Source organism: Lissotriton vulgaris, chromosome 7 (genome assembly GCF_964263255.1).
Source record: "Lissotriton vulgaris chromosome 7, aLisVul1.2, whole genome shotgun sequence".
NCBI lineage: Eukaryota > Metazoa > Chordata > Amphibia > Caudata > Salamandridae > Lissotriton > Lissotriton vulgaris.
This window is the reverse complement of record NC_141695.1, coordinates 817,126,461-817,148,963: the sequence shown is the minus strand read 5'-3', so window position 1 is coordinate 817,148,963 and position 22,503 is coordinate 817,126,461. Positions and strand designations below refer to the sequence as shown.

General features: G+C 47.2%; 1 protein-coding gene and 1 pseudogene across 1 annotated transcript in view; both read right to left on the bottom strand.

Moving 5' to 3' along the window:
• The window catches only part of DNAH17 (dynein axonemal heavy chain 17), a 15,539,113-nt gene that overhangs the window by 6,482,862 nt on the left and 9,033,748 nt on the right, over positions 1-22,503 (bottom strand). The gene's annotated exons all lie outside the window — the stretch shown is intronic.
• Positions 221-528, bottom strand: LOC147702470 (protein S100-A11-like; annotated as a pseudogene).

Here is a 22,503-nt window from a genome sequence, read left to right as displayed (position 1 = left end):
CCTCTCTGCCCACCGTCTTCATTGATAATCCCAGAACAAGCGCCTCCCAGGGCCTCTGTGCCTAACAAAGGCCTGACTGTTCCAGATTACACCAGGGGGTGCCCCCCCATTTCTGATCATTATGACAAATGTGTTGTAATCTTTTATGGAAGGTAACTGTAAAGAAGCAAAGTGTGATGTATGTCTGTGCTTGAGATCTGGCTTGGGTGCAGAGTTGCCTTCACATTATTGCCTTGTGGCAGGCAATCACCATACCCTCAATTAGGCTAAAAACTCCTGGAAGTCACTCTGATGATCTTTCTTCCCATCAACAACACCAAAGGCTACAGTAGTCTAGGAGGCCATCATTTTCTTCAGTGTCTCTTTGTTAAGCTTTTACGCTCCAGTAATGAAATGTTCAAACTCTTCAAATGACATTTTGCTGCGGTCTCCTTCCTTGCCAGCGTAAGGCTAAAAAGTGGTGATCGGGTATTCCATGTAGCGCTCTATTTCTGAAGCTCCATTCGGATCTGTACACATCGGTGCCATTGTGAAAGTTCTGGAAAGGGCTGGCCGTTTGTGTCCGAACTGTCTCTGGACTAGGAGCAACGAGCATCAGGCAGGCAGAAAGCTTTCAAGCTTTGTTCAGCCACACAGTCAACCTACATCTTCCTCTGATGTAATGTAATGTAATGTAATGACCTCGTAATCTGATGACCTTGAGGCAGGTCCGTCCAGAGCAATTCAGGGGTCATTCCTCCTCCCCAAAACCTGTCCTTTGGTGTCTACAAAAAGTGTGCCTACACAAGCATACTCAGTAGTTATGCATGGACTCTGGAGTTTATCAGCACAGACCTGAGGGGCTCAGGAGGTACTGGCACTTGCTGCAAGACTGTGTGTCACACCAGCTGGGTGAGGCCTCAGTCTGGTAAGGCAAACTTAGCCTTAAACCTTCCTGAAGTTGATAAAAGGGTAACACAGAGTTCTGACATATTAGCAGTATGAAGCCACTGTACAGTACCAGTAAGAACTATAAAAACATAATATTTGGGAACTCTCTAGTATTGTGTTCAAACCACAGTATGGACTCTGAAGAAATTAGGCTTAACATCAATGAAATGGGGCGCGGGAGGTCTCTCGGAAAAATGAGCGAGTTGCTTGGGGTTTAGTAGCTCACGACAATTTTCACTAACCAGAAGTAGCTCTCACTAAATAAAAGGTTGGAGACCCCTGCTCTATGTGGTTCTTTTTCACAATCTATACCTATAAGATTACATATGGAAAAACAAGCTGCTTTACACTTCTTCTGGACTAAGCCTGAAACCTGCTCTCCACAGCTACCACTTAAAGTGCTTTCTAAGGTTGTCTAAAATCACTAAAATCATCCTAAGGGTTGTCTAGATTAGTGCAAGGTGCCCACTTACATAAGTGTACACCATATACCTAGTCAGCTTCTCACAGTCCGTAACAGTTCCTATTAAATGGAAAATCTGAGAAGGAGTCAGGTGCGACTTTGGCACGTTTGTAGTGAACCCCAGCGAATGAAGAAGGTCTGCCTTCGTCTGGAGGTAGGAGACAACAGTCTGGGACAAGGCGGCCTTCAACAGTCAGTAGGTAAGGTAGGGGAATACTGAAACCCCTAAGCTGTACAGATGAGCTAGGACCACCGCAATCACCTTGGTGAACACCCGAGGGGCACTGGTAAGGCCAAAGAATAGCAAGTGAACTAAAAGTCCACATGTCCTACATTGAACCTCAGGAAACGCCTGTGGGCAGGCAGGAAGGGGATGTGAGAATACGTATCCTGCAAGTCCAACATTACCAGCCATATCTTTTCTTGCCCTAGGGCAGACAAGACCAGAGCCAAAGTAAGAATCTTGAATTTCTCTTTTTTGAGAAAGAAATTGACAGTTTGGAAGTCTAGAACAGGATAAAGACCCTTGTAATACTAGGGTGTCAGAAAGAGGCGGGAATAACAACCACCGCCTGCTTCTGATATCGGAACTCTGTCGACACCCCCCATTGCGCAGGAGAGCTGTAACTTCCTCTCGGAGCAAGATCAGATCATCCTCCGCCAGCCATTCTTGAGATGGCGGTAAAGGAGGGGGATTGGAAAAATATTGTTCTCCAAGACCCATTTGTCCGATGTTATGAAATGCCAGTAGAGGATATGAAGTTTCATTTTCCCTCCAACTGGGCACCCATGGTCTTGCAGAACCAAACTAGGAGGACTTAGTAGCATAGGGGTTGGTGGCGGATAACTTCTGGCTACCATTCCCATTGGGTTGGAATGCACTGCATCCACGTCCTCACTAAACTTGAGAAGCCTGTGCAGGACCGTGGTTGAGATATGGTTGGCACAGTGGCAAGCCCCTTCCGTAGCCACGAATGGCAAACTGTGGGTGAGGTGTCACTGAAAGGCCCAAGGACTGAAGAGACTTGTCAAATTGAAGGACATGTCCATGAGGTAGGTCTCATGGCCGAAAGGCCAGATGTTTCACAGCATGGCATGGCGCTGTAAGGCCAGCATCAACAAAACAGCTCCGCCCAGCATGGCAGCCGTATCCAGACACACCTAAAGGTGAACTTTGCTGCATCCCTCCCATATTTCACTGCTTGGGAGAGGATGGCCTAGGTCTCTTCTGAGACCTGCCAAAATGCATGCCGTGTTCATCGACCACAATGCCAGGCTGGCAAAAGAAAACTTCTTCTTCCCAAGTTTGTCCATCCTCTTGGATTCACTGTATGGGGAGCAGCAGGGTCTGTGCCATGGAAAGTCGAGGCTTGGACTACCTATCTCTCAGGGACTGGTTGCTGGCCAGGAAAACATAGGAACACCCGGGGCAGGGCAATGGCGATGGGCAATTATCCTGTTCACAGGAGCTCCTGTGCGAGGCTTGGGCAAAGTTCCTAGAAGGACATCAGCCAGTGCTTCATTAAAGGGCAATAGGGGTTCAGATGAGGAAGCCCAAGGCTGAAACACTTCAGTGAAGAGGTTAGTCTTGACCGCCATAGAGGGAAGTTCAAGGACCTACGCTCCTTCTTTGCCACCATTGCAAAAGATGTTTCCTCCTCCGTAGCCACAGTAGGTGGAGCGAGCAAACCAGTATCTGGAGAGGTATCCAATACACCAGCCTCTCCTAGTTTCTCATAACAGTCCAAAGTCTCACCAGGGATGTGGAACTGGTATTTTAAAGGGTCAAGGGACCCCTCCCACTCTTCCCCATGCTTGTATTCTCAAAAAACGCTCAGGCAATGCCCTAGAGCCACTGGGCTCTGTCAGCTCCAGATTCAGCATTGATCGACACAGTTGGGGATAACAATGGGGCTGGCGGTGCGGGTGGGCACCAGTGGCACCAGGAGCATCAACGTTGGGACCAGTGCCACAGAAGGTCACGTTGGCATGACTGGTGGTGATCTGGATTTGGGATTGGCTCTCTGAGACCCCACTGGAGCCAAGGCGGGAGCCATTGGCGCTGGAACTGATGAGTCCTCCATTCACGAGGGGTCTGCCTGCTAAAATACTCAGCGTGTGGCCTCTTAAAAGTCCTTTACTTGAGCGGGGTCGCTCTGGCTCACAGAAACGGGGGGAAGGCTTGGGCCGGATCTGGCAACAACTCTGCAGAACTGTGCCTGGAATGTCGATGTTCCCCACTGATCTCCACAACTTTCGACAGACCAGGTGTAGACGGAGTCTGTTTAGATTTCTCCTTGTGCCTCAACTCCAAGTGTCCTGAGGACCCCGAGTGCGACAATGTGGCCTTGGTGCTACTGGAACGGTCCCGCTCCCACAATAAATTAATCAGGACACTTGTAAAGCGCACTACATACCCATGAGGGTCTCAAGACGCTGGGGGGGGGACACTGCTACTGATCGAAGAGCCAGGTCTTGAGTAGTCTTCTGAAGGCCAGTACGTCTTGGGTCTGCCGTAGGTTGGTGGGGAGGGTGTTCCAGGCCTTGGCGGCGAGGTGGGAGAAGGATCTACTTCCGGCTGTTGTTCTTCGGAAGCAGGGGAAAAAGCGTCAAGGGTGGTGTCGGCAGAGCGGATCTTGCAGCTGGGGGTGTAGAAGCTGAGTCGTCTGTTGAGGTACGCTGGGCCGGTGTCGTGGAGTGCCTTGTGAGCGTGGGTGAGGAGCTTGAAGATTATCCTCTTGTTGACGGGGAGCCAGTGTAGGTTTCTCAGGTTGGGGGTGATGTGGCTGCGGCAGGGGATGCCGAGGATCAGACATACCGAGGCGTTTTGGATGCGTTGCAGCCGTCTTAGGAGTTTGGCCGATGCTCCTGCGTAGAGGGCGTTGCCGTAGTCCAGCCTGCTGGTGACGAGGACCTGGGTGACTGTTCTTGTTTCAGTGGTGATCCATTTGAAGATCCTGTGTAGCATTCGAAGGGTATTGAAGCAGGAGGAGGAGATGGCGTGGACCTGCTTAGTCATGGTGAGGGTGGAGTCGAGAATGACCCCCAGGTTGCGTGTGTGGTCTGTGGGAGTTGGAGTGATTCCCAGTGCGGTCGGCCACCAGGAGTCATCCCAGGCAGAAGGGTGGACCCAAGGATGAGGACCTCTGTTGTTTTGTCAGAGTTCAGCTTCACTCGACTGATCCTCATCCGGTCGGCGACGGCCTTCATTCCTTCGTGGAGGTTGGTTTTGGCTGTTGATGGGTCTTTGGTGAGGGAGATGATCAGCTGGGTGTCGCAGGCGCTGGAGATGATGTTGAGGTTGTGTTGACGGGCGGCGTGGGAGAGGGGTGCCATGTAGATGTTGAACAGCGTCGGGCTGAGGGACGAGCCCTGGGGTACGCCGCAGATGATCTCGGTGGCATTGGAGCAAAAGGGGGGAGGCGGACGCTCTGGGTTCTGCCGGAGATAAGGATGTGGTCCAGTCCAGGGCCTTCCCTTGGATTTAGGTGTTGTGTAGGCGTGTGCGTAGGTTGTGGTGGCAGACTGTGTCGAAGGCGGCTGATAGGTCCAGGAGGATGAGGGCTGCTGTTTCTCCGTTGTCTAGCAGGGTCCTGATGTCATCCGTGGCGGCGATAAGGGCGGTCTCGGTGCTGTGGTTGCTGCGGAAACCGTACTGGGATGGGTCCAGGATGTTCTTGTCTTCGAGGTAGCGGGTCAGCTGTTTGTTGACTATTTTCTTGGTGACCTTAGCCGGAAAAGGGAGCAGGGAGATGGGCCGGAAGTTCTTTAGGTCCTTGGGGTACGCCTTTGGTTTCTTAAGTAAGGCGTTGATCTCGGCGTGTTTCCAGATTTCCGGGAAGGTTGCTGTCTCGAAGGAGATGTTGATGGCCTGGCTGAAATGGGGTGCGATGGATGCGCTGGCTTTGTTGAAGATGTGGTGGGGGCATGGGTCTAGCGGTGAGCGGGAGTGAATGGTCTTCATGATATCGCTGGTGTCCTTGTCGGTGACGCTTGTCCAGGAGAGTAGCTGGTTGGTGCGTGTGGTGGTGGTGGGGGCGGTGGCCGGCAGGGCGGTCGAGTTGTTGAAGCTGTCGTGGATGCCGGTGATCTTGCGGTGGAAGAAGGTAGCCAGAGTCGCATAGGTCTTGTGACGGTGGGATGTTGTTGGAGTTGTAGCTGGGGTTGGAGTCCTTCACGATGTTGAAGAGCTCCTTGCTATTGTGAGCATTGTTGTCTAGGCGGTCCTTGAATGAGGCCCTCTTGGCAGCTCTAATGAGCTTGGGATGTCTGCGGGTGGCGTTCTTGTGGGCCGTGTAGCGGTCCGGTGATCGTTCGCGGAGCCAGTTCTTCTCCAGTTTTTGGCATGTTTTTTTGGAGGCCTGGATGTCTTCACTGAACCAGGTGGCTTTCTTGCTGGTGTGGCTTTTGGATGGGTCTTGAGTGGGGCGAGGGTGTTGGTGCAGTCACCAATTCATTGTCTGAGGTTGCGGGCGGCGGTGTCGGGGTCGGTGGTGTCGATGGGTAGGTTCTGGGTGAGGGCAGTGGTGAGCTGGTCATTGGTGACTTTTCTCCAGCATCGTCGAGGCAGCAGTTCGGTGTGGTGGTGCTTGGAGTGCTTGGTGGGTTCAAAGCTTTTGGCGTCATGGCCTGGCAGTCTGAGCACAACTTTGAGTCGTGTTCGCACTCAAGACACCATACACACACAATAACTAACATGGCATGGTAATAGGCACCACTTTGCTTAAATCCTACCTTCCTAGAGGAGATTCTCGACACACAAGAAAAAATATTTGACAAAATGCCAAAAAAAGTTTGTCCGAAAGATACATGGGGGGGTAGCTATTTTGTGAACGGCATCCATCTTATGGCTTGCCCTCATATAATCAATTGATTAAGGCCGAGTTTTGATCTGAAAGGACACGTCCACCGTAGCTGATTTCCCCATGACCTGGCCGAGCTGACTCCACTGCCTCCAGCCAAGTCTGTTTGGGCAACTCCTCACCCAGTGGCCGAACTAGATATCATCAAGGCACAACATGTCATAAACCCTTCACTGCATACAGACCCTGTTTTCCCATACACACACACCTGTCCATGATTCTTGTTTATGACCCGTTTATGATGGGAGGGTGCTCGACCTTATTGGCATTTCATCGATATCTGATGGGAGGTCTGGATCTGGCGGAGTAATCCATCACTAACCGGACATCTGAAATATGTGCTGACCAGCATGACTTCGCTCTTTGTATTATTGTGGAAATATTTGTATTGCCATATCGTAAACTTAAGAATTCTTGCCTACAGCTGTTATTTGTGTATATAAGGAGAAGTCTGGTTCTGTAAAAACGAACAGTCTCCTGAGAACTTACAGCCCGTGTTGTCGTACTTCTAGGATGCATGTTACTTGGTTGCAGCCAATAAAACTCGATCACTGACTTCACCTAGAAGACTCTGTGTTTCTGTAAGTCCAGAACAGGGAGAACCTAGAGGTCTTCGGGTGTGATCCCCTGGCACCACCGGGTCTCTAAAAACCCGGCACCTCAGTTGGCGCCCAACTCGAGGCGATATCAAGCGGTGACGGTCCAAGCCAGATGTTCGTGAGGAGCTTCGTTTGAAAATTCCGGAGGACGGCCAGCCACTTCAGAGACCCCTGCATGTCGACGTGGTTCCGAAGGTCTTTGCTGCGAGGTTCCCCGCGTCCTGACGGCTACGAAGGACTGCTACCCTGACTATCGCCCTGTTTTGGACCCAGTGATCCTTGGTAGAGCGAAACGATAGAAGAGTCTTCTGGTGACGTCACCGATCTTCAATATTCAGTTAAGTATAAGTGGAGCGTCTCCCAGTTCTTAGTCTAGTCCTTAGTTTGGTTCTTAGCTTTGGTATCCTAGAGATACGATTTGTATTGGTTCTTAGTTTGGTTCTTAGTTTGGTATCCCAGAGATACGGTTTGTATATTGGTACTTGCAAGCACCAAAACCGAGGGATTCGTGTATTCACGAAAATATCATAATTACATAATCCCTTGAAGTTTGAAGCTAGACTAGTGAGCGAAGATGCCTGGTCTCAGCAGACTTGGAAACTTGTTTTGTCTTGGTTGTAGTAAGGACTCCCGATTAGAGGATTCGTGTCCGGTTCCTCCGATTAGAACTCCAACATATGAGTTATATATAAAACACGGAGTAGGTCCTATCAAGTATAATGAGGTATGGATAAAATACACCCGCAAGGATGGTGTTTTAAAATGGCCCCAACATGGTAGTTTTGACTCAGAAATATTAGACAACCTCGAGGTCAAATTGTTCAAGAAGAAAGCCCGGCCGGCGATGTTTGACTCTTTTCGCTTATGGCGCAAAGAAGCCAAACAGAAAGAAATAAAATTAGCAAAGAAAAATAAAAGAGGCATGTCGATGGTACAAGCTGCCATCGCATACAGGGATAATGAGGAAGAGCAGGAAAGTGAACAAATGCTCAGAAGCAAGAAACTAGCAATAGATAAATGCTACCCGATGTTACCACATGAGGGACAAGGCTCAAAGGGAACACCAGAGAAAGATCCGTTAATGTCCCATTTATTGAATTCACCACCGCCATATACGTCGAGTGTTGTGGGACCCCCGAGACGTATTGTTATACCGCGCCCTGGCGCACGAAAAGCAGCTCTTGCACAAGCACCAGCTTCTCTTCAGCTGGTTCCTACTTCTCCGGTGCAGCCTTCTCAAGGGCCGCCGCCTTTGCTCCACACTCCATCTGCTTCTACGACCTTGCCTACCGCTCTGACTATTCACTATGATACTACGTCTGCTACTGCTTCAACTTCCTCTGCTGTCGCCTCGACTTCCTCTTTACATCAGCCTGTCTTCTCTGGCGCATCTGCTTCACCGCAAGCCTCTCCTTCTGTCAGACAGAGAGTGACAAGAACTGTCACTGGTCTATTATCACCTTTCTTCGGGTCGCCTAAAACGACCCCTAAACCAGAACGTAGACAGTTGCGTAGTCAACTACCCGACTACGAGGAAAGAGAAGTACTGAATGAATTAGCACGCAAATGGGTTACTGATACTGTAAGATATGATCTTCAGTCTGTTATGGAAGTCTTCCGTCAGTGGGATCCATCCACCCAAAGATATGTGTTTGAGGAAATGTGCATGTACCTCTGGGAAGATTTACAAGACAATGACCCAAAACGCAGAATGCAGGAACTAGCCCGCATGCGATTCAAATTCTATGAAGGCATGATTATAGGCGCAGATGTTGAGAAAGCAATGGATATGTTGTTATCTTATAGGAGCACAGGAAACAGCTCTAGATCGTTTGATGAGGACGATGTGTCTGGTAGGAAAAAGGCGTGACAGTACCCCATGAGAGAGGTTCCTCCAGTATGGAGGGAAGGTGATGCGAATGCACAACCACCTGTTCCACCGCATTTCCAGCGAGTATGGGTACATGTCCCCTGGAAAAGATCTGAAGTTCTAGCACTCAAACAGACGTTACCCGATCCGCGTAAAAATCCCGCAGGGTATTACAAGGAGTTATCACAAACTGCCAGCTCATGTATAATGAATTTAGCAGACATAGACATGTTGTTTGGGAATGTTGTTCCGCATCCTTTATGGAGTAAAATTCGTCATGCAGATCATGATCAAGAACTAGGTGGTTCATGGGCTAATATTACCGCTACTGACGCTAGACAAGTTGGTGGTTCTAAACCCGAGCCTTTGATAGCAGAACTTCCCGGTAGGATTATTGCGTACATGAAAACGTTAATGCCTGAATTACGTGTAAATTGGGACAAGCTATCCGCATGCAAACAGAATAAAGATGAGAATGTGTCCGACTTTTTCACGAGATTTGAGGAGACTTTCACTGATCATAGTGGTCAGGATATGGCTACCGAGGGTGGTCAAAGATTGTTTGTAGACAAATTTGTACATAATCTGCTTCCCGAACTGTGCAATAAATTGAAAGATTCAGAGAGTGCTTGGGCTGTCTCCACGTCAGCACAGATTTTAGCCACAGCCCAGTACTATGAAAATAGGCGCAAAGACGAGCTAGATAAGACAGAGAAGAAGACTAAAGAGTTAAAAACTAAAGTTCTTCTCCAGCAAGCCAATCCGCCTCGCACGGCTAGTCAGCCCAATTATCAACAGCCACAGCAGTATTCAAGAAACGCGCAAGGGAACGAGTTTTCCCATCAGCGTTCTCCGTATGGCCCAAACCAATGTGCCTATTGCAAAGAAGAAGGCCATTTCAAAAGTAATTGTCAAGCTCTTGCACGACGCTTAAGCGGTGCTTCCGGCGCAAGAGGTAGAGGCGTTCAACAGGCTCAGAGAGGTAGGGGCCGTGGAAATTTCTCCCAAAACACCACTTCTTTTCCTCCTCAAAATTCCATGAATAGCTTTGACCAACAGAATAATGCGTCTTCCAGGACAGCTCAGTACTATGCTGATATGCTGATGACTATTACGCAGAAGACGAGAATGAGGGTAATAGTTGCTAGGACAGCCATGGACAAAGAGAGGGAGTTGTTTCAGTTCCAGTAGACCAGAATGGACCTTACGTTGAGGTGATTACATCCGGAGTGTCAGAGCCATTTCTGCTGGATACTGGTGCTACAAAAAGTTCGATTATGCACTCAAAACTTCCTGGCGCACCTTTGTCTGGCGAAATGAATGTTTCAGTAGGTTTTTCTGGCGCCCCCGTTAGTAACCCGATCTCCAGCCCCATGCCCCTTTCTGTTGGCCCATGCGAATTAGAAGCACCCATCATTCTTACCACAGGTTGTGGCGAAAATTTGTTAGGCTTGGATTTACTGAAGAGACTATATGCGACATTGTACTGTTCTCCTTCGGGAGTACAACTCACCCTTGGTAAGAAAGTGATTTCCCCGATGTATTTGTCAAAAGAAAGAATTCCGACAGAGTTGTCATCTCTTCCAGATGTACTTTGGGCGAATGGTTCTAACGATGTGGGTCATCTAGAGATAGCACCGTATGTCATAACATTAAAAGCTAATGTTAGGTTGCCACGTATTCCCCAATATCGAATATCAAACGAATGTGAAAAGGCTTTGTTAGCGATCGTCTATGATCTGATTGCGAAAGATGTCATCGAAGAAACTACAGGCAACATTTGTAACAGTCCGGTTTTGCCTGTCCTAAAGCGTACCGATCCTTCACAGCCCGCTGTGTACCGATTTGTGATCGATCTAAGGGAAGTGAATAAGATTGTTGTACCGCAGTTTCCCGACATCACTGCTTTATTGACAATGGTTCAAGCCTCAGCCAATTGGTTTTCGGTGATTGACCTGAAGAATGCTTTCTTCAGCATCCCGATTGCAGAGGAGAGCAGAGATATCTTTGGCTTCCATTTAGGAGGACGAAGCTTCCGCTTTAAACGCGCTCCTCAAGGCTACTGTGAGAGCCCATCAATATTCAGTCAAGCCCTGAAAACACAACTAGACATGATTGTTCTACCTGGTGGCGCGACTCTAATCCAGTATGTAGACGATCTACTGATCGCTGCAGATACTGAAGAAATATGCAAGCAAGCCACTTTGTCGTTGTTGCGTCATTTATGCGACATGAAGCACAAAGTCTCGCTTTCCAAACTACAATTTTGCCGACAAGAAGTAACCTACTTAGGTCACATCTTATCGAAGGAGGGAAGGAGACTGACCCCAGAAAGAATACAGGCAATTGCAGAACTGAGTGCCCCAAGGACACAAAGAGAAGTGCGTGCCTTCTTGGGCATTACATCGTATTGTAGACAATGGATACCGAACTTCTCACTGTTGGCCAAACCTTTGCTGGCATTAATGCGTAAGGACACACCCAATCCTTTGCCTTGGTCTGAAGATTGTCAGGCGAGTTTCCATGAGTTGCGTGATGCATTATGTTCGGCTCCTGTATTGGGCAACCCCGACTACAGCAAGCCATTTACATTATACGTCCACGAGAAGGAAGGTTGCGCATTATCAGTTTTGACGCAGCACTTTGGGGACAAACAACGCCCATGTGCATATTTCTCCGCGACTCTAGATCCCGTAGCTAAAGCATTACCGAGTTGCTTGAGGGCCACTGCCGCAGCAGCTGTCTGTATTCGACAGTCCGCTGGGTTAGTCATGAATAATACTCTGACCTTTATGGTCCCACATGCAGTGGATATTTTACTAAACAGGACTAAGACACAGCATCTAACTAGTGCTCGATTGTCCAGCTATGAATTGACCCTGTTAGCAAGTCACATTCACATAAAGAGGTGTGATACACTCAACCCTGCTACATTATTACCCATTCCAGCAGAGACAGATGAGGTCGACAAACATGATTGCTGTTTTAGGACAGAAGAGGAGACAAAAGGAAGAGTAGATTTACAGGACACTCCTCTCCCTGAATGTAATGATAATTTATGGGTTGATGGTTCATGTTTCAAGTTGCCGAATGGTGATACGACTGCAGCATATGCCGTGACAACATTACACACGATTGTAGAGACAGCTCGCGTCCCCCACAATTCCGCACAAGCAGCAGAGTTAGTCGCACTCATAAGAGCGTGTGTGTTGGCGAAAGGAAAACAAGTAAATGTGTACACTGATAGTCAGTACGCCTTTGGCGTAGCCCACAGTTTTGGAAGATTGTGGCGTGAACGTGGGTTCCTGACATCGCATGGTGCAAAGATTCAACACGGACAGCTAGTACACGACCTTCTCGAGTCACTGACCTTGCCCCTACAGGTTGCGATCGTGAAGTGCAGTGCGCATAAAAAGATCCGAGATGATGTTGGTCGAGGGAATGCATTTGCCGATGAGATCGCGAGAGAGACTGCAGGAACACAATGAGTCGGATGTATGTTGTAGGTCCTGCTAGATGGACCCCTGATGTGGGTATGTGTGAGGACACCATCGAAAGCGTGAAATCTATACAAGCTGACGCGACTGAGAAAGAGGTGAATGAATGGAGAGAAAGCAAGGGTAGATTAGACGCGAATGGTTGTTGGGTCGAACTGTCAGAACACCAGCGATGGTTGTTACCGGACGCTTATGTTCTCGCAGTGGTGACAATGGCCCATGGAATGGCACACGTCGGTGTGAAAGGAATATGCAAGCTGTTGGCCCCAGTATGGCAGAATAGTGGTATCCCGAAATGTGCAGAGAATTTGGTCAGAAACTGCATGATATGTTTAAAGCACAATCCCGGTAGAGGAACCCCAACCCCAGCTGGTCACTTCGCACCACCAACGTATCCGTTCGAGGTCTTGCAGCTCGATTTCATCCACATGGAGAGGTGCAACAACCTGAAATACGTACTTGTTGTTGTTTGCGCCTTCTCTAGATGGGTAGCAGCGTACCCCCTTAAGGACAACACTGCCTTGTCAACTGCCAAAGCCCTCCTTAGAGAATTCTTCCCTAGATTTGGCATGCCTAGGATTGTCTGGAGTGATAACGGAAGTGAATTCGTGGGACGAGTGATGAAGAGAGTGTGTGAGTGTCTAGGCATCCGCCAGAAGTTCCACGCTGCAAACCACCCCCAATCAGCAGGATTGGTAGAGTGCTATAATGGCACGCTTAAATTGAAACTGGCCAAAATCCAAGCTAGCACAGGTCTCAAGTGGCCAGACGCCCTACCTTTAGCACTCCTGTCTACCAGGATGATTGTCCATTCTCGACTGGGACTTAGCCCACACGAGATCGTGTTCGGGCGCCCCGCAAATATATGGGGAGTACCGAGACCTAGAAAGCTCAGTGAGATAGAATACCCTGCACTGTTTAATTACCTGCACGACTTGACGACTAAACTGCATGCTTTACATCAACAGGTCCACAGCTCCTCTCCACCGGCATCTGATGATCCAGGCCATACTATCGAACCTGGCTCCTGGATCCTGATTCGCAACTTCAGACGAGTGAAGAACGAGGAGCCCCGCTGGACCGGACCTTTCCAGGTTTTGCTGTCGACCCGCTCTGCAGTACGTGTCCACGGCAAGAAACATTGGGTGCACGGCGCCCATTGCAAAAGGGTCCCGTTGCCCCTTCCATACGACCGATGGGTCCAGCAAGGAGTTGCTGACTCCGAGACCGAATCTGTACCACGTTTTGTCCCCTTCAGCGATGCACGACTAAAAGGAACTGGTACCGACAAAGAGAGCGATTGCATTCTGCAAGGATCTGGGCCACCGTCGCTGCAGTTGGACACTACAAAACCTGAAACACTGTTTGAAGATCACACCGTGCCTGGAAAAGAACGATATAATCTAAGGTCAAGACCAAAGAACTGACATACTCGAACTAGTGCGATCTTCCCTTTTCCCATGAACTATTTTTGATTCCACAGCTCTCTCGCCCAGGGAACTAGCTCATTTTTGATTTTCGAACCGCCATCCGGTTCTGCTGCTAAGGCCGCGGTTGAGGTCCGAAGAGTGCAGCCGGGGATGCCTAGGTCAACGGTTCTGGTCAGTCTGAGGGAATCACCCCGGACTGGATGGAGCGCACATCTTGGCAGAGGCAACCACCCACCGCTGGCAGCAACCAGAGGATGGAGTTTCCGAGGGTAGAGAGACCTGCTAGACGTATGGATTTTGAAAAGAAAATATGCACTATAATGGCAAAGAGATGTTTCCTAGTATTGAGCATCTCAATGTTGTGTAGTATAATAATGTTTTTAACTGGCTATGCCCTATCTATCTTTCGAGTTCCATTCATATACCACACTCCGCTCACACCTTCTCCTACCATTTCCACACACTCCTTCCATCCCCTACCTGAACACGAGTCTGCCAGAAGACTCGAATTTGTAAATAATTCATTTGTCTTACTCCTACACCAGCACCAATCTGTTATGAACAACACGAACTGTTGGATATGTGGACTCATGCCGCACACAACCGATAAGGGTATCCCTTACTTCGTCCTGCCCTTCACTTATTACGGTTCTTTGTGGGCTTTCCAGACCATGTTCCTGTTTTCCCTTGAACCATACGTTCGGGGAGAGAACTCAAACAACAAGGCATTAATAGCAGGAATCAAGAACATGAGTAAAGATATTGACACGATCAGAGCCACTCCCAAAGATGAGTTTACCCCATACAGTAGGTGGAACATCACCAAGTATGGGATTTCATTAAGTGAGAGCCAGAAATCAAAGAAATCATCCTCAGTCTGGGTAGTACCCCACATTGGTCACTTATGTCTGCAAGGCATTGGCAGGGATCCCGAAGCACAATTGGGGAAGAGCATATGCACGGAAACATACGTGTTTCCCTCCCGAACTTCCCCTCCATTCTTGGCGGCTAAGGGTACATACTTCATCTGCCACGACAAGGCATACACTTGGTTGCCTGCCGACTTCTCGGGCACATGCTTCATCTCGTTTCTGCTGCCACCCACCTATACGGCCGGGGCAGATTACCATCGGACAAGGACAGTTAGGGGTGTCGTGAGTCAAGACGACACTGCGGGTCAAGAATTTGGAGATTTTGCAAAGGGTTTTCTGCCATTTTGGGGGCCTATGGTGAACAACAGGAACATTCGACAATTTTTTTTTTTTTTTTTATATATTTATTAAATTTTCAAAGAATTTTTCCAAATATTCCAACATATGTTTACAGCACATTTCAATTTCTCTGGTGATTATATATACATTTCATTACTTTATAACATAAAAAATTCATCCAACAAACAGATGTAAAATACATGCTACCCAACCCAAAACAGCATTCAGAACAGCTAAAAAAAGAAAAGAAACAGACAGCTGCAATAATTATATATCACACTTTCTTGTGCTATTCAAGGTTTATCCTACTGTTTTTCCACCTCGTGATAGGTTGCAATATTGTATTGCCTAATGCCTTAGCCCTTCTGCCTTTCCTCTCGTATATTGCTTTTTCTAGATTGTATATAGTGAGAAGGCTGGCAATCCAATCTGAGAATAGTGGGGGAGCCTTGTTCAGCCAATTCCTTTCTATGCAGATGCGATACACTGCAATTGAAACAAAAATAAACTCTACTGGCATAGCTTCTACCGTGTCTACCACCCCTAAAATAATTAGTTCGTCTCTGAGTTTAATCTTAATCCTAAGTGTTTTATCAAAAAATTCTTCAATGGCCATTTTCAAAGTAAACAATTGTGGGCATTGCGAAAACATATGTACAATATCTGCCCCGTTCGCATTGCATCGTGGGCATGTTGTTCCCGTCGTCCCACCCCACTGGGCAATTCTAGCAGGGGTATGATAAAGTGAGAACACAGTTTTGAAATGCTGTGATTGGAGGGTTGCCGAACATAACACTGTTCTGCCCAAATCCAATGACTCCTGAAAAGTTTCTGAGCCTGACCCCAGTTTTTCCATCCATTTCTGCGAATATTTCGCCCTTTCATCTGATTTGTTTTCTTTCAGTTCAGCATATAGTTGTCTTATCGTACATTTACTAGTTGTTTCTATATATTCCATAATTTTGCATTGTTCCATCCCTGCCGTGCCACCTTGTTTTTGTGTTAGAAAGCTCCTGGTTTGAAGATATTTATAAAAACTATTATGCTCTAATCCAAATTTCGTTTTGAGCAGCCCAAACTGTAACATATTACCCTGACTATCCAGCAGATTCCCTATCTTCACTATGCCCTTATTATACCAATCATACATAGTGGCATCCTTAAAGATCTCCCTCGGCAGTGAGCAGTTTGTATATAGTCTTGTATAATTGTTATATCTACCTAAACCAAATTTTTTAGCCACTCCTTTCCACACCCTATATGCCGCTTCCAAGGTCTTGAATCTCGTGTGTTTAAAATACGTGAAGTCAGTTGTATTTAAAAACCCATTCTCAGCCTCCTCACCCAATAGTGTAGTATAAACATTGGCTAATCCTACGTCAGTTCCCGCTATATATTCTGAACCTCCCCCACCTATTAATACCCTACTATACTGTAATACAGCTGCCCAATAATAAAGCCTGAAATCCGGTGCTCCCCAACCCCCTTTTTCCCTATCTACAGTTAAGTGTCTATAGGCTCTCCTTGTTTTCCCTTTAACCCAAATAAATTTATTCAGAATCGCTTCCAACTTGTTGAACCATATGTTATCAAAAAATAAGGGTATGGATCTAAATAAATACAAAACTTTAGGGAATGTTACCATTTTGATAACGTTAATTCGGCCCATTAAGGTCAGGTGTAGATTATTCATTCTTTCTGTATTTGTTTTAATTTTTTCTAACAGCGGGCTCATATTGATTTCTACTAGTCTATCTAAATCAGCTGTAATCTTCACCCCTAGGTATGTAACTTCGGGTGCTGTTCTTATATCATGATAGTTTACCCAATTGTTTTGTATTATTTGTGTTTTTCCTTTGTTTAATGAATAACCTGCAAATGTGCCAAAGAGTGCGGCCTCCTGTTCAATTTCTATAATAGCCGACCCTGGATCTGGTGTAACAACTGCCACGTCATCTGCGTATGCAAGAGTCTTATACTCATGTCCATATAATCCAATCGGGAGAATATTTGGGTTCCCTTCTAATCTTCGCATAAGAGGATCAAGATATAAGGCGAATAACAATGGTGAGGCCGGGCAACCCTGTCTTGTACCCCGCTTTATGCGTATGCCCTCCGTATACCCTCTGTTTATCCTCACCTTAGCTGTTGGATCTAAATATAACGCCTTTATGGCCTTTATATAGCCTGTTCCTATCCCAAACCATTCCAAGACTTTCCACAGATAGCTCCAGGAGACCCTGTCAAAGGCCTTCTCTGCATCCAAAAAGATGGCCGAGGCAGGATCTCCTGCAGCACCCGCAGCGTCCAAAATGGTAACCATCCTTGTGTGTTCCGTAGTCCCTTTACCCGGTATGAAGCCGTGCTGTGTTGTGTATACCAGCCCCTCAATTACCCTGCTAAGCCTATGTGAAAGGGCCTTGGAGTATATTTTTGCATCCGCGTTCATGAGCGTAATTGGCCTATATGAGCCAGGATCCAGATGCGATTTGTTCTTTTTCAGAATAACTATAATTCTTGCACCGGCCCATGATTGTGGTATGTTTTCCCCCATCTGTGCATGCCTTAAAATTTCTAGCATATCAATCCCCAAAGTGTCCCAGAAAGTCCTATAAAATTCCGCCGGTATTTGGTCAGGTCCTGCGGCCTTCCCTGAGGGGAGTTTCATTACCGCATTATGTATTTCACCCAGTGTTAGTGGTAGCTCCAAAGCCTCTTTATCCTCCAAAATCAATTCTTTGTGAGGAATGCCAGCCAAGTAATCCTCTATCTCCTCCTCCCCAATTCTCAAGTCTTGATTATAAAGTTCTGAGTAGAACTCCCTAAACACCTCCCTCACATCTTCCACCTTAGTTACAACATTCCCCCCTTTATTATTAATTTCTTTAATATCCCCGGCTGTCAGGTCTTGCCTAGTACGAACTGCTAACATATGCCCAACCCTCTCATTAAATTCGTAACATTTTTCCTTTTTTGCTAAATAATTACTCGCTGCTTTGTTAGCCAATCTTTCACCAGTCTCTGCCTTTTTCAACTCTATTTCTAATAAGATCTGCTCAAGAGGTTCTTGATTTATGACCGACTGAATAAGTTGTTGTTCTAAGTTCATTAGATCCTGTAGCCTACTAGTTAATTCCAATTTCTCTTTCTTACTCCTATGTAGAGTATAAGCCAGTGTTTCCCCCCTTACCCATGCCTTGAATGCGTCCCAAACCATGCCTGTAGCTGCCGTACCTCTATTTACCTCCCAGAATTGTCTAATCCATGCCTTCATTCTGCTGACATAGTCAGCTTCTTTGAGTAACCCCCTTTCGAATGTCCAATTATATTCTTTGTGACTGGCGTTGCAATTCTGGGAGATAGTCAACACCAGTGGGTTGTGGTCTGAGAAGACCCGAGGTAGCGTTTCTATTTTCACTTCTGGTACTAAGGGACTAGAAACTAAGAAATAATCCAGTCTGGCTATACTTTTGTGGGGAGCAGAGTAGAAAGTGCTACCTGTCCCCGCAGGATTATATGCCAACCAAACATCTACCAGTGCATTATTATTCATTAAATTAGCAATAGCCCTTCTTGTTCTCTTCTTGCGGTCTCCCTTCATCCCCCCTCCCGTCATACCCAACCCTGATAAACCATTGATATTAAAATCTCCACAAAAGATTACTTGTTCTGGCCATAATGCCAATTCGGTGTCTAGAAAATCAAATAAGTCAGGTTCGTCTTCATTAGAGCCATAAACAGAAACAATTGTATATCTGCCTCCAGTTGTTTCTCCTTCTACCATTACCCATCTACCTTCAGCGTCTTCCTTCTTTCTCTTTACTAACATAAATCCTTTTTTTGCAAGTATAGCCACTCCTTTTGATTTAACATCTTGCTGTGTGTGTGCTAAAACCTCATACCCTAACTGGTCCATAAGATATTTATCTTTTCCTCTCACATGTGTCTCCTGAAGACATATAACATCCAGTTTTAATAATCTACACATGGCCGCTACTTTCTGCCTTTTCCCGCCATCATTCAAACCACAAATGTTAATGGTAGCAAGTCTTATTGCCATCTGATTTTGAAATAAAGCCCACAATCACTTTCCTCTAAATTTTTTATTGCCACCTGTTTGTGCCTACATATCTTCTTACTTTGTGCTGTACATACCCTTAATTCTTCACCACCACCTTCCCACCCCCCCCCCTCCCTCAACCCCCCATTTCCCCCCCTCCCCTTGCTAACCCCCCCCCTGTTACAGGCAAATAGGTCAATCTTGACCTATGTGTGGCTGCTCTCTACTGTAGTGTCGCCTCCTTCTCCCACCCAAGTTACTCGCATTAACATACTCAATACTCTTGGTATCTTCATATGCATCTTATGCTGGTTCTGATTCCCTACTCTTCCTGCCTTTCTGAGTCTCTGTAATCGCTGCGAGATATTCACCTGCCTTTATTTCCGAAAAGAACATTCTGGTGCGTCCCCCTGTGATAACTTTTAGCTTAGATGGATACATCAAGTATGCTTCAGAACCCTGGCGTTGGAGAGGAGTGATAAGCTGCCTGAGTTTCCATCTCCTTTCCACAGTCGTATGACAAAAGTCAGGCCTAGTAAAAAATGTAATCCCTTCAACTGACTTTTTCCTATCTGGTCTCGCAGTCTCCATAATTTCCTGCCTAGCCAAGAAATTCCCCAAAAAAACTAACATTGCCCTGGGTAGGCCATTCTGATTAGTGCCTCTTCCTCCCTTCTGCGTCAGTGGGAATCTATGCGCTCTCTGTACTTCAAGTTCCCACTGCCACTGCGCCTCTGGGTATGCGTCTTTTAGTAATTTAATCATAAACCCCCTTGGGTCCTTCCCTTCCAGTCCTTCCTCTAGGCCCAAAAAGCGTAGGTTGTTCCGCCTTTGGCGATTCTCGAAATCTTCCAGCTTCCACTGTAAGTCCTCAATCACCTTTCCTTGCTCTGTTCTTACATTCTGCCAGTCTGTGACTTCATCCTCCAGTCTTCCAGTTCTCTCTTCGACTTGTTCCACCCTGCCTTCCACCTCCACATATTTCCTATTCATTTTCCTAATGCTCGCTTGTATTTTCTTAGTGTCTTGTCTCGCTCTTCTGCTTTCTAAGCGAGCCTCTAGGTGCATTTGTTTCAGCATGGAGAACATTCCATCCAAAGTCGCTTGAGGTGGAATATCAGTTGCGTCTTGAGAAGCATTTAAGGGGTAGCTCTCAGGTGCGTCACCCAAGTCTTGTTCCTGATACATTTTGGCGGTGCTACCATAGTCCCAGAGCAGCTTCCTATTTGTGCTTGACGCTGCTCTGTCTATATCTCTTTCTCGCCTTATCATAGTTCTTCTTCTTTTCTTTTGTGTTTCCTTGCTTCTATGTTCACTAGAGAGGGATCCTTCTGACTCGGTTCCTGATGAGAGATCTGTGGTAGTGCCCTCCTCCTCTGACCCCAACAGAGAAGAGTCTGAGCCCTCAGTCACTGAGTAAAATTTTTCTACCTCCGGGGAACGTACTCTCCTTCCTTTAGCCCCCTTTGTTGTGCGGCTCTCTAAGCTTTTCATACTTCCCCAATTAGACTGTGCCATGACATTCTTATCAGCAGGCGTGGGCGCTAAATTTACTTCCATCAGCGCTTCAAGCATTTGAGCATTATTAGTGTTCACCGGTACAACCAACTCCTTCAGCTGCTCATTGCTAAGCTTACCGATACTGTTCGTCGTCTCTGTATCAGCATCTCCGCCTCTGTTCACGACCTCGCCAGCCTTCGCAGTAATCTCCTCTCTCTGCGCGGCTCCCGCTTGAGGCGTACACGTCTGCAACCCCGGTTGCCTAGCAACGGCCGTGCTTGCGTCCTCGCGGTCGGCGAGAACAGTTTCCGCGTTTGCCTTCGTGTTTGGCTCTGAGGTGCATCCAGTGACCACAATTGAAGGCTGGCTTCTCCCCGCAAATGCCTCCGTGACAGTGGACTGCCGCAGATCTCTACTGGAGGCAGGTACAGTGTTCGTATGTTTTGGCGCTCCGCTATCCGATTGAGAGCGCCTCTGTTGTTGTGTCTGTCCTTTGGCTCCAGGAGTTCCCGCTTGTGCCGCTTGTAACGCTGCTTTAGACTCGGCCTTAGACTCGGCCTTTTCCTTTTCTTTCGTAGATTTCTCTCCTTTTTTAGCCTGCATCTTTTGGGCAGCGTTGCTTGGTATAGTAGCTGCTGTGGCTCGCTTGCTCAGCGTGGATTTTGGGATTGCACCAGTGCGCTGCGACATCCTTAAAACTGTAGTGATACCATGAGCGAGCGCTTTCTTAAAATGTTCACCATAATAGAGTCTCAGGGTTGTAATCACCTTCTGCAATACCTTGATACCAGTAGCTCCTTTAGTACCTCCTTTAATGCAGAAAAATCTTCGGAAACTCAGCATATTTTACTCATACATCCAGCCTCATAATCCATGGGTCCAGGAGAAGGAGTGAGTGCGACTGCTCTCTACAGCAGCATAGCGGCCATCTTGCCCCTCCGAACATTCGACAATTAACGAGGATCGTTGAGTCCGCCGTGACTGAAACGGACGGTGCCCTTAGCAACCTGACAGCAGAGCTTCAGTCGGATCGACTTATGACCCTTCAGAACAGGGTTGCCCTAGATGTCATCCTTGCAGACCGTGGTGGTGTATGTAGAGTGATCCAATCTAGTTGCTGCATTTTCATCCCCGATAATGCTCCGACAGTGTACCAGGCCATCTCCAAACTACACAAAATCTCTGATTCCCTTCACATGGAGAAAGGGGATTGGTCTCTGCTAGGGTGGTTCTGGGAACTGATCTCTGCCTGGGGATGGAAAACTCTGATCTTCATTGGTATGATCTTAGCCGTTCTGTTTATGTTCTGCCTGTTTGTGCAGTGCACTCCTGCAATATGTGGCCTCTGCGCCACTTCATGTGTAAGGAAGCCTGTGTCAAGGGACGAACTGAGCAACAAAATGATGCTCCAACAGCATCTCCAAGAGTTCGTCAATACAGATCTGGATTCAGATTAGAGTTATTGCCTTATATGAGGGCAAAAGGAGGGTCTGTAGTACTGCAATTCTGTACCCTTACGTTTCACCAGCCTCGGGGTCCGCACACTCATGTCACAAATGTCGTCGTAACATGACGAATTTGGTATCGACGGACCGGTAATGATTAGGACATCATCCCTATGCATTTGCGTCACGATCGAGTGATGCTGACACCCTTAAATCGTGGTTTCCGTCTCGAACCCTCAGACGCCATTTTGTGAACGGCATCCATCTTATGGCTTGCCCTCATATAATCAATTGATTAAGGCTGAGTTTTGATCTGAAAGGACACGTCCACCGTAGCTGACTTCCCCATGACCTGGCCGAGCTGACTCCACTGCCTCCAGCCAAGCCTGTTTGGGCAACTCCTCACCCAGTGGCCGAACTAGATATCATCAAGGCACAACATGTCATAAACCCTTCACTGCATACAGACCCTGTTTTCCCATACACACACACCTGTCCATGATTCTTGTTTATGACCCGTTTATGATGGGAGGGTGCTCGACCTTATTGGCATTTCATCGATATCTGATGGGAGGTCTGGATCTGGCGGAGTAATCCATCACTAACCGGACATCTGAAATATGTGCTGACCAGCAT